Below are 13,648 nucleotides of genomic sequence, written 5' to 3' on the forward strand. Positions count from 1 at the left end.
AGGAAAGATAAGGCCTCTCAGGGCCACACAGCCAATGAGACCAGAGGCCCAGTCTCCCAGTTTAGTTCAATTTTCCTCCCAATCCACCTCACCAAACCCCGGAACCCCACAGAGCACAGCAGGGCTGAGATCTGCTGTTGCAACCAGCAAATGATAACGGAAACAGAATGGAACCCAATGGGATGGGAATGAAGGCGACACTTGAGGAGTGTGGAAATCTGATGCACACACAGGAGGCAGCGAGCAGACTCGCAATAGGTCTTAGGCTCATAGGGAAGCAGCGAGGCAGACAGAACAACAGAAACAGAGAAGGCCAAGCAGGACTGCATGGGAGGCTCCAGAAGGTGTCCTTAGGGCCTTGCTTAGGGCAGAGACCCTCCTATTTCTCTCCTGGTTTGATGCTCCTGGTCAGGTACAAGGTACAAAGTCTGACACGTGATTTTGCACCCAGGGAGGAAGTACAACAGAAATTCTAGAAAATTGATTCTAGCTTCTGTGTCCCTATCTGTAAAATGGGTTCATTACCCCTGCCCTGTAAAAAATGAAGTGAGCCATGTGAGCTTGTGTGTAAATGATAAAGAAGGGTGACATAGCACCATTACTTCTACGATCACAGTCACTACCTCGGGGCAAAAATACCCAGGTCTTCAGGGAATTTCTGACACAGTCCCCGGGTTTAAAGATAGAGAAAGCATGTTGTGAGACCAGAACAAGCTTTGAAAACAAACAGCTGGGTTTCCATAGTAGCTGAGTGACCTTAGGAAATTCCTTAACTTCTCCAAACCTCAGTTTCCTACCACATATTCGGAAATCAGTAAATAGTAGCAGCGAATAAGCCAGCCCTGGTGGTCTAGTGGTTCACCTCTGCGGCCCAGGTTCATTCCCAGTCAGAGAACCACACCACCTGTCGGTTGTCATACTGTGGCTACTGTGTGTTGCTGTGACACTGAAAGCTATGCCACCGGCATTTCAAATATCAGCAGGGTCACCCATGGTGGACAGGTTTCAACGGAGCTTCCAGACTAAGACAGATTAGGAAGAAGGACCCTGGCCACCCACTTAAAAAATTGGCCATGAAGACCCTATGAACAGCAGCAGAGCATTGTCTAATAGAGCCCTGGAAGGAGAGAGGATGGCACAAAATACTAAGCAGGGTTCCACTCTGCTGTCCACAGGGTCGCTAGGAGGACGGCACTAAAAGCAACAAGTAGTGAATAATGATAACAATAATAATAATAAAAACAAATATGTTAATGAAGCTCTCCCTGAAAAAGAGTCAATCTCAGGGCCAGTACAAAATCTTTCTTCTAAATGTTCACTCACTCACCTATTGCAAATCTAATCCCAGCTTGGCTTATCTGGATACAACTTTGTCTTGGAAATGTCTCCCTCCGTTCCTTTCTGATTGTTGAGAAGTGGAAAGCCAAACTCCACTCGCAATTTAATCTCCAAATCAAGAATAGAAATACAACAACTAGAACAAAAGAAAAAAGAAAGAGGAAAAATATTCCATCAAAACCACCAATTTTAAAATTAACTACCTAACCAGAGAATCAAATATTCCTTACATAATTTCGGAAAGTTCTTAACAATAACTTGAAATGACTGCTTTTATTTAGCTTTCTTATTATACATACAAGAAATTAAATCTTCCAGCCAGCAAAAGACACATAGCTGGAAAACAGCAAAAGGTATATTGGGTAGAAATGACAGAAACCACAGTTATCCGATCTGGATCAAAAATATTAAACAAAGAAAAAATACTCATTATTCTGTCAGCTTTAAGACATTTTGAGCTTGCTCAAACCGGAACACGTCCCCCTGTGGTCTTGTAAAACTCACTGAATTGGAGTAAAGTGGTGTAAGCAACAGCTTCCTCTTCAAAGATGCCGTGTAAAACGCACATATTAACAAGCAGGGTTTTCTTATTCTTACTCCTTCACTCTGTTTCTCCACTCTGTTCCAAGCACCAGCCATGTCTTAGTGGTGTAATACCAGGTCGAGTTTACATACGCAGGCACCCGCCACCACCTCCCCACCTGGAGGCCTCAGTCGCTGCCAGGGGAGGCCGCCCGGTACCTCCAGAAGGGACTGAAATTCTTGAGCCAATAAATCGGACATAACTACTTACATCTCTTTCCTCGAAGACAGTACCTGGTAAATCACGCCCAGGTTAAACTGCTTGCATTTGAAAAAGCAAATAAACCAAAAAGGCATGTTTGTGGGTGTGTGTCTTAGTGCTTTGCTCTGTAAATTCCTCCTGAATAACTGATTAGACCAGGGACGAGCATAGTCTTAGATCTGAAACAAGATTGGATGTGTGAATTCAAACTTACAGTTCCAGACACATCTTCAAAAGTGAGGAGTTCTGATACATCTTGCCATTTCCGCTTCAGAGAATATTGGTGGATGGCTGTAGACAAGATTAGGGATTCGTCTCCTCCTGACCCCATGCCATCCTTTACAATGGGCAGGTGGAAGGAGCCACAGAGCACGATGACCGTGAACTAAGAGACAGAGACCTGGTGATAATTTCATTGTCTTCTTCAGCTCTTTGAATTTTAGCTTCCCTTTTCCTTCCCATCCATGGGCATTGAGGTACCTCTCTCTAAAGGCACAGCAGCTGTCCAGGAAAGTGTGACTCTCTACTTAATCCTATAGAGTGCAATTGAGCAACCATTTTTGGATACCCTCCTATAGGTCTAGAATTATGCAAAATCCCCTATGTCCAGCACCTAACACAATGCCTTATGCATAGTGGACACTAAGTACATAAAGTTTGTTGATTGAATGAATGAATGAATGAATGAGTACTTGGTCTAGATTGTAAAAAAGAAGTTAATGCTGGAATTTACATCAATACATTTCAAAATTTAAGAAAAAAGATAGGTTTTGATCCCATTGCCAAAAGAAATATAGTTCATGAGAGATGGGAAATTACAAAAGAAAAAAATCAAAAAAGTCTAATTTGGGGCTGGCCCCGTGGCTTAGCAGTTAAGTGCGCGCTCTCAGCTACTGGCGGCCCAGGTTCAGATCCCAGGCGCACACCGACACACCGCTTCTCCGGCCATGCTGAGGCCGCGTCCCACATACAGCAACTAGAAGGATGTGCAACTATGACATACAACTATCTACTGGGGCTTTGGGGGAAAAAAAAAAGGAGGAGGATTGGCAATAGATGTTAGCTCAGAGCCGGTCTTCCTCAGCAAAAAGAGGAGGATTAACACGGATGTTAGCTCAGGGCTGATCTTCCTCACAAAAAAAAAAGTCTAATTTGAACCCCTAAAACAATGCCTAATGGGAAATGAAACAGAGACACGGTGAGAGGCAGGAGGGGCCAGACAACCGAGGGGCTGGAGCCTGGGAAATGGACGAACCCACCAGAGTGGGGCAGGCGGGCCCTCAAGCTTCTGGAATTGGACAGCAGAAGTGTAGGCAGGTGGTTTGAGCACAAGTACAAGTTCACCATGGGCCACCAGCAGGTAAACAGGGGTCAGCCATAGGAAAGTCCAGCTGTAGCTAGAGACTGACTCATGGGGTCTGGGGGTCACAGCCAAGACTCCAGGAACTAAGTAAGCACCCCATTGTTTAGGCAGGGTTAGCAGGAGAGCTTTCATTGCACAGCTGCTGAAAGAAAGCCTGGCGTTCCTTAAATCCCTCTTGCCTAGAATCGCCCTTGGTCTCAGTCAGCACTTGAGACCAGAGTGGGCTGAGCCTACAACAGTATCAACAACAAATACCAATATGGCACTCCCTGTGCTGGGCACTGCTAATATAGTCACTAATTTAATCCTCTCACCAACCTTATGGAGTAGGCACTATTATTATCATGTTACAGAGGAGGAAATCGAGGCACAGAGCACTTAAATGCTTGTCCAGGGTCATGCAGCTAGGAAGTGGCACTCATAAGTGCCCAGCTGAACCTGGGCAGCCTGGCACCAGAGTCCGGGCTCTAAACACTGATCTGCTGCTTGTAAGGGCCCCTGACTCTGGGACTCTGAGGGCGGGGGTCAGGGAGCTCCATGTGCTTTCTCAGCAGGACCAAGGAAACCCATTACCTATGTGGAGATCCACACTTGGAAATGTGCAGAATTAGAAGTGGAGCACATAACCAAAAACTCATACACAGGATGGCACGACCCTGTAAGAATAATTCAGCAGGGCAAGAGCCCCAAAGGGCCTGAGGCTTGCTCATGCGGTGAATTAAAATTTACACACCATGACTCAGACGTGCAGAAATGGAGTGTAATTCTCTGCGCTCTTGAACTCCCGTTTCTGTTTGCCTGCCCCTGCCAGGCTCCCAAGCCACCACCTGCGGCTTAACACAGTCTCCTGGGGGGAATGTTCAGGGCATTCAGGACTCGCCCCTTTAGAGTCTACCCAGAGGGTGGACTTACCGACTCTCCGAGCTCTGGGAAAGGGACTTCTGGCTGAGGAGTCCTGTCCCACTTACTCCTGGGCGCGGGCCTCTTTAGTGTGTGGCTGTTTCAATTAAAATTAAATAAATTTAAAAATTCAGTTCCTTAGTCACACTAGCCACATTTCAAGTGCTCAACAGCTACAGTAGCAATGGCTACTGTAACTGCATAGTACAGACATAGAACATTTCCATCATGGCAGAACATTCTATTGGATAGCACTACATATTAGATGTATACACACACACATACCTATATGTGCATATATGTACACACACACATCTATATGTACATATATGTACACATATCTATATGTACGTATACATAGGTATACGTACATATATATATATATGTGTATTCTTATCTATTTTTAGCTTAATTTCTTCCAGAAATAATATACATACAATAAAATACATATATAAGACATTCAAAAATCGAGTCAGAAGCTCCATGCTTTGTAGAACCAAGTTCTGCCAATGGGTGGTGCTGGGAATTTGGACAAGTTACTTGACCTCCTGAGCCTCAGTTTCCTTGTCTTTAAAATGAAGATAATAATAACACCAATCCCACCCACCTCTCAAGTGGTTGTAAGGATCACGTGTGATAGTGCATGTGGAAGTACTTTCACATTTTTCAGACAATGCCCAAATGTAGCCATTGTTATTCCTATTCTAATAAAGAATCAAGCTACAAACTGAATGTTTGCGTCCCACCAAAATTCGTATGTTGAAACCCAACCTCCAACGTGATGGTACTAGGAGGTGAGGTCTCTGGGAGGTGGTTAGGTCATGAGGATGGAGCCCCCCTGAATAGGATTAGTGCTCCTGTAAAAGAGACCCCACAGAACTCCCTCCACCACGTGAGGGCACAGCAAGAAGTTGGCTGTCTGTGAACCAGGAAGGGGGCCCTCACCAGACACCAAATCTGCCGGCACCTTGATCTTGGACTTCCCAGCCTCCAGAACTGTAAGAAATAATTTTACATTTCTTAAGCCACTCTGTCTAGGTATTCTGTTATAGCAGCCCAAACTGACTAAGACAAATCATTACTTCATTTAAAAAAAAAAAAAAAACATGTAGCAGAACCCAGACTAATTATACCTCAGGTGCTAAAGGAATTTGCACCTGTATCTCAGAGTTACCCTATGTTAGCACGACGAAATCACGAAGAATAGACAATGTATTAGAAGACTGCAGATGGAATAATTCTTAAGTTTTTTAAAAAAGGAAAAAGAATAGTTCTAGGAAACTACAGACCAACACATTACTTATCAAGTCTTCGAAAATTTAGAACACACTCTAGAACAAAAGATTTTGAAATATTCACAACAGAATAAATTTGTTAGAATTGCTTACCAAGCCGAATAACTTCAGGGCTATTGCAGACATAGTATGCCTTGTTTTCAGCAAAATATTTAACATTCCCCCAATATATTCCCGTTATTAGGATGATGAAATGGAGACTAATGGGCAGTATGATTTGGTATATTTGTATCTGTTTGAAAAAGTACCCCCTAGTAGGGTTGATTATGTATTCAAAGTTAGCCTGAGAGAGGAATCTGGAGAATATTGTCCTTGGAGCCATCCTGTCGCACATTTTTGACAATGATAGATGCCCTCAAGGGGAGTCCTTGCATATGAGAACGACACAGAACAATCCACCTAGGCTTCGACAGAGAAGCCTCTGAGGGACACTCTCCAGGAGGATGTGGCAGGCAGGCAACTTCAACTCTGGGCAAGAACACACACATACATTAATACTGGACATTTTGTCCTGCTAAACTAACTACCACCATGCAAAGATAGATATTATTAACCCCACTGTATAATTAAGGAAACTGAGACTGAGTGGTTAAATACATTACTTAGGGTAGAGGAGTCAGCCTGCAGTACAGCTGGGATTCCAGCCCTGACTTTCCTAACTCCCAAGCTTCTAGTCTTTCCTCCACCCCATATCTGAACACGTAGCTGGTAACCGTCTTCAGTCCCAACCACGTACTACTCTTCCTTTATCCTTTCTCTGCTTTCCTCTTCTCTTTCTCTCTTTCCTACCTCCTTTCCTTCTCTGCCATTTGCTCTTTACCTTCTTCCCTGCCTACGCTCTAGGCCTATCCATGGAGTTTCACTCCACTAGGGTTCTTAAGGAGAGGTCAGGGGCTGAGCCCTGCCCTAGAAAATGATGTTCATGTTCCCCTCAAGGCAAAATTACTAGATATCCCAAACACAGTTAGGAGTGACCCATATTTTACTGTTTGTTCCATTTTCAACTCCATTGGGACAAATAATTGTCCTATATTTTAGACTGGAACTAGGGTGTGGGGGGTGTGTATGTGTGCGTGAGTAGTGAGGGAGAATATGTAATACCCTCACTTCCTGATTTTATAGTTGAAAACTTCTAGGTCAGTCATATTTTGTCCAATCAGCATTTGAAAAACATGACCTCTTTCACTCAGCACACACATGCACCATCAGATTCCTAATAACCTCTATTTTTAATACCGATATCTGGAACCCCAATATTATCATTCATATCTTACATGTTCATTTTCATCTTTGTAAGAAGCCTCTCTGATAGGAAGAAAAAATATTACCATTCCCATTTTAAAGAATCATCAAGTCAGAGAAAGTCAGTCATTACCTTTATAAGGAATTATATTTCCAAGTCTCTAGATTTGGAAACCCCTGGCTTCCAGGGCAACTCTCTCTAATCTCATAGGGCTCCTTGACAGCGTTGCTAGAAGGAAAACCAGGTCTCCTGTCTTCTTATTCAGGTCTTTTTACAGAAATGCAAATTCATATCCTAAGGAGGGCGGCAGTTTAAATGGAAATAATTTATTCTCTCTTTAAGTGAAAAGGGGAAAAAAAAGAAATAGGAAAAGAAAAGGGACAAAATTTCCTACCACTTCAAATGCAGTTATGACTAGCTGCATACATAGACAGGGAAACAGTTACGTAACAATCACACAGAGCCAAGGAATCTAAGAGCAGGACCTACGGGGTCCTCCAGCCTGACTCCCAGCCCCATGCACAGACTCTAGGGCATCCTTGATGATAACAACAATCATCACTCATGTTCACTGAGCACTCTCTCAGTCCCACACACCGTGCTCATGAGTTTTACGTGTTTTCTCTAGTTGACTTACTCTACAGCACTAAGAGACACTATAATTATCATCCCTTTTTACAGATGAGAACACAACTACATTATATTCTATCTTTAATCTTCGTAACACTCCACAGAGACTGCTGTTACCACTATTACCATTTTAAAGACGATAAACTGAGGCTCAGAAAGATCAAGGAACCTGCCCATGGCTTACACGCATCTCCCAACGTGGAGTGCAAAGCTCCTTCTACAGAACGGTATCTTAACACAGAAAATGCCTTCACACCCTCCTCCCACTACACCATCCATCATAAAGCATCTAAAATCAGAACCTGACAGACGGTGACATTCTGTAAGTAAGCCCAAGCCTGGGTCTTGTAGTAGCCCACTGAAGAAAGGCCGGCATCAGCCCCTGAGGAAATCAAGAGTCGATAATTCAAAAGGTAGACATGGATTTGTCGCAAAAGCAAACGTGACCCTCAAAAAAAAAAAGGAAGTAGTAATTTCACCAGAAGAGAATTTTTAAAAGAGAAACAGAGAATTGATGGCTTAGGAAAGGTAAAGTTATGGCAACGGGTTGTAAATCCTGATCATAAATTAGGGCTGAAATGAAGAGGATTTTTGATTCAGTCGCTGGATTCCTGTTTTATTGGATACACTAGCACCACCTTGTGGTGAAGAGAAGGAACTCACAAGGTTCCACCTGTTCCGTTCTAATAAAGCCTGCCTTCTCCGGGGAGGTAAAACGACGTGGGATTCAGGGCTCCAGAATCTCACTCCCTAAGCGATGATAGTTATTTTGACCAAATATCCTGCTTGGTGGAAATCTTGTTTTATCCCAGAGAGGGAAAAATGCAAAACGAGGCTAGTCCTGGTATCTTCAAGGATATCTTCTTGCATATCATGAGTATCTTTATTGACGAACGCTAAAACATAATGTTGAGATATGATATCTCAATTTGTATAGCACTTGCATACACATAACTTTCCTTTTATTATCAAATACACTGTGGGTTAGGCAGACAATATATTTATCCCATTTTACAGACAAGGAAATTGAGGTTCATTTGTGTTAATTGTGAAGTTATTTGTGAGGCTTCCAGAGATAACTAAGTTAATCAGCCTGCACAGAAACTGGGGATACTGTAAAGATGAGCATGCAGAAAAGGTCAAGTATGAGAACCAAAAGTAAGTCAAGGAAATGTTCCATTAACTTTTAAATGATTTCTAAAGAGTTGATTTCTCAGCAAAGATGTGCTTTCCACAAGTTCAAAAATGAACAGAACCACAGCAACAGATGCCCCCTGAAATAGGCAGCCACAGCTACCTGGACTGCTGGGCAGCCCCGGGCCATGCCCATGTGCTGGGCCATCACTGAAGTCCTTCAAGGCCAACATACTGACCTGGAAGGACATTTCTGCCAAGCCGGCCTCATCACACGGCTGCTGAAATAACTATATCACCTTCACCAGACCACTTCACCCCACCCCCAAGTTGTCCAAAATCTCCTTGTTCTCTCTTGCCCACACAACATCAGAGAAATTATTTTCATCTCTCTGGACTGAGCCAAGAAACTCCATTTAGCAGAGAATAGTCCTATATGTAATCTTCCCACTAGGCCGGTGGCCCTCTCCATGGTGGAATGTGCACATTTGTCCATTTTTTTGGACTATGTGAGACCCATGTCGGGGATGGGGTGCTCACCTGTCCTGTTTGGGAGGGGGCATTTTTGCGTGATGCTAGGAGACATTTGGAGGCTCATATATCTGTTCAGCATTAATGTCATTGATCTCAGACGTCAATTCATCAAATCCATAATAAACACACTTACTACAAAAAATGTGTGTTCATTAATCTTTGTCTGCATTTCTAATTATTTCTTATTGGATATTTTTTGAAGGAAGAAGTGTAGAACTTGACAAAGTTATTCTAAATTCTACTTGGAAAAATGAGCACACAAGAATATCTTTTTTAAATACCTTATAAGAATGACGAACTCTCTCTTCAGGATATTATATAGTTATTTCAAATACTTTTCCTTGTTTGTCATTTGCCTTTTCATTTGATGAGGTTATTTGACACAGATTACAAGAATTGGATGATTTAGAAGAATTTTTGGCCAAAGACCAGTATTCTCTTCTCCTTGTTTGGCCCCAAATTAATTAATAGGTTCTTTTTTAAAGGCAGTGAGTGAAAGACCCAGATATCAATCAGACATTTTTTTCAACAAAGTCTCTTTATTTTCTATTCAAGAAAACATTAAGAAATCATCAGATAACACTTCTCCTTGAACTGTTTCAAAGGCCTGAGCCAAACTGGAGACACACACACACACACACACACACACACACACACACACACACCACATTCACTGGCTTTGGTGCAACCGTACAGTCAAGTTCCCAGGAGGTGACTTGGCCTTTCTATCTCTCCCTTGAGAGGTCACACCTCCTCTATTATAATCCAAACATGATTGACAGTAATGATGTCCAATCACAACTCTCCTTTTCATCAGGGCTTCAAGAGGTGGGCTTCCCATTCTCTAAAAAGATATTACAAAGTAGCAAACATTTTGGGGACATAATACAATGTAAACCTAATGAACACCTTAAGCATTCGTTGTCTTGTCCGTTGTTATAATTCATATATGTGGGAATAACCTAGACCCCACTGTTCACAGATGGAGGCTGCATTTTCACTGCACAGGCTGAGACCGCCAGGTCAAATGATATAAAAAACATTAAGGAATGGAAGAAATTTCAAAGGATATTTTTGACAGATTTGACCATACTTTACCTATCAATAAAATAATAAGTCAATAATGAAAATATTAAAACACTATAGAAAAAGATGCAAAGGTTTAGATAATTCCAAGAAAAAAAATACAAATGTCTGTGAAAACCACAGAGCCCATCACTAGTAGCTGCTTAAAATATATGTTAAATAAAAATAACTATAATTAAAGAAATGTGAATTACCTCAGCAATGAGATACTATTTTCTCTCTATCGAGCTGGCAAAGATTAAAAACATTACAAAAACTCCCTACTGTCCCGTAAGACTTATACCTTCTATATCCCATTATGAAAACACTAAGACAATATGCATCAAAAGTCTTAAAATTTTTATAGCTTTTGACCTAGTAATTTCAATTCTAGATAACTACCCTAAGGAAATAATCAGAAATCCATGCAAATTTATGTGCAAATATGTTTATTATAGCATTATTTCCTGTAGTAATAAATGGAATCAATAAAAATGCCCAACAATAGAAAACTGCTTAAATAAATTACAGGGCACACAAACATGCATATTGTGGACTGTTACACAGCCATTAAAAATTACACTTACAAGGAATTTTGAATGACATGGGAAAACGCTTACAATGCACTAATTGAAAGAAATAGGGTATAAAGCTATTTATATAGCACAATCGCATCCTTATTTTTCTTAAGTGAGTTTGTATGCAGAGAAAAAGAAAGTACCAAAACATGAACAATAGGTAAGATTACAAGTGATTTTTATTTTATTCTCTATAATACTCCCTTATTTTTTCCAAATTTTCCATAACAAGCATGTATTACTTAACAACAAGAAAATATTCATTTACAGTACCTTCCATAGCATTGCACTCAAGGCCCTGGAAAGACTCTGTCCCACCTACTCCCTCCACCCCTGATTGTTTCCTAAACACACCAGGCATTTCCACACCTCCCTGGTTTTCTTCTTAAAGTTCCTACTGCTTGGAAGTCCTTACAAGAACTTGAAAGTCAGTTCTTCTAGGTGACATTCTTGGAAGCCCCCAGTAAGAACTGGTTGTTCCCTCATCTTTGTTGTAAACCACTTGATACTTGGTTGTAGGATGCCATTTACCAAATTAATTCTAATTATTCATTTATGTGTCTGTCTTCCCTCTTGAACTTTGAACTTTTCAAAGGCCCTACGTCTTAGAAACCTTTAAATCTCTAATACCTAGTACCATTCTTGCATGCCATAAATATTAAATATATGGATGAACAAATGATAATGGAAGGATGAATGGAAGCCTATAGGTTTTCAAAGTGTGCAAGAGTCTAGACACTAAGTCATCTTCCAGTTGCTTCACCTATTTGGATGTGTACATACTGCAGACGACACCCGAGAAGCACTACACTGAGCATTGCTAAGACAAGTTGAGCTATAATTAGCTTATAATAGAACTGAAAGTTTTCTAGTTGAAACAACAAATCTGTTATCCTGCTTTACAGTAAACGGCTTTCTACAAAGGATACCCACATGCTATTTTATTATTAAAAACCATTCCAATAAAAGATATGCTGAAAAATTATTGCAATTCTACTAATTAAAAACTAATTAAGTCATTTGCTGAATAATACATGTACTCTACTTGCATTATCTATGAGCATGCTCTTCACTTACAAATATTTGTCTCCATTTCATTAAAGTAATTAAACTGCTTCAAGAACGGTTATTTTTACAAGCATTTTATAGCCAACTCTCAATTTTCCATACCAATGGAGAAGCATAATTGAAATATTTAAAACTGAATAACATAATACAGAACCTCCCTGCAGTTCTTCTCCTCCTCCGTTTAACAAACAACAAAACAACCAACTTGAGTGTGAGCTCGGCTCCCTTCTCTCACTCCCACCCTGCTACCTTAACAGAAAATAATTGCACAGAAACAGTACGGTCATATTCATGTGCATACACCACCTCCTTCCCACCTCCACCCCCTCCCTCCCCACTCCATCTCTTAGTGTATGTTAGGGCAAAATGGAAGGATGAGTGAGCCCACTTCACCAGGGAAGAGGGGCCATCCCAAATCAATGACAAAATTAATTGCACTCTCTCCTACCACATCGTCCATGCATTGTCCCAGGCAATTATGACAATTCCTTAAGTTCCTAGAAAAAAAGTGCTGCATAAAGCAAAAAATTCTTTGCGCTAAGAATTATAATGGAGATTCTGAGTGAAGGTGTTAGCGTGTGCATGACAGTGTATCTGGCTGCACTTTGTTTGCTATTTTAAAGTAAAGGGGATTATGTGCAGGAAACATTTTCTTCTGTAGAATGGGAGGGAGCATAATTATGAAGGGGCAGAGAGTAAATACAAGTTGGATGCATCTAATTACATATATTGAGAAACGTGACAAGAAAACATATACTGGAAACCAGTTGACAATCCATTTTCCATAATAGGCACTTTGTTGGGATAAACAGAATCGAGTTCTTCTAACTCCCTCAAGTTGGTTTTTGTCCTGAATGGAAGAGCTGCCTATGGGAAGAGAGAAATGGTGCTGCACAGAGAAAGTGCCATCCAGCAAGGCAAAGAGTCATGCAGAGAAGACAGCCATGAGCAGATCAGGGAAGGAGGGAGGTTGTCAGAGTGCAGATGGTGTATGGTCCAGGAAGACTGGCTCCAAGGGCCTGGAAGCTGCAGTTGATACAGAAAAGATGATAGATAGATGATGATAAAGATGGATAGATGGATGGATGGATAGATAGATACATACATAGACACATACATACATAAATACATAGATGATGAAGCTGGATAAATAGATACATACAGACAGACAGACAGACAGACATAGATACATAGCTAGATACTTAGATACAGACAAATGCATAGATACATACATGGATAGAAAGAAAGAATAACATTTGGGACCCATGCCTAGCAAATAATAAGCACCTCATAAATGCACTAAACTCTTGAGGTCTTCATAGACAATATTTGGCTCCTCAGGTTAAAGACACATAAACAGGCTGTGTGGCAAGCGGCAGGGGAGGGAGTTTTTATTGTTGTTTTGTTTCCTTTTTAATACAGGCCTCAGAGGCAGTTCCCAAAATGTGTTCAGGAGGCTTGAAACGGAATTTCATTCCGACCTCATGTGTTATATGACACCCCCGTTATTCTGGACTTTCTCCTGCTTTAAATTTTATTGGATTTTAATCATAGACCATCTGATGAAGTGTTCTGAACCCAGATTAGAAGGGAGCGTGTACTACAGCTGAACGAGAAGGAGGACAGTGGAATCACATAATGGAATATAAAATAGATTTTAAAAGCAATAAAACTACAGCAGGCAGAGGGGTCTCCTTGGGGCGGGGAGAAGCAGGG

Source organism: Ceratotherium simum, chromosome 15, assembly GCF_057802395.1.
Source record: "Ceratotherium simum simum isolate JZ-2026a chromosome 15, ASM5780239v1, whole genome shotgun sequence".
NCBI lineage: Eukaryota > Metazoa > Chordata > Mammalia > Perissodactyla > Rhinocerotidae > Ceratotherium > Ceratotherium simum.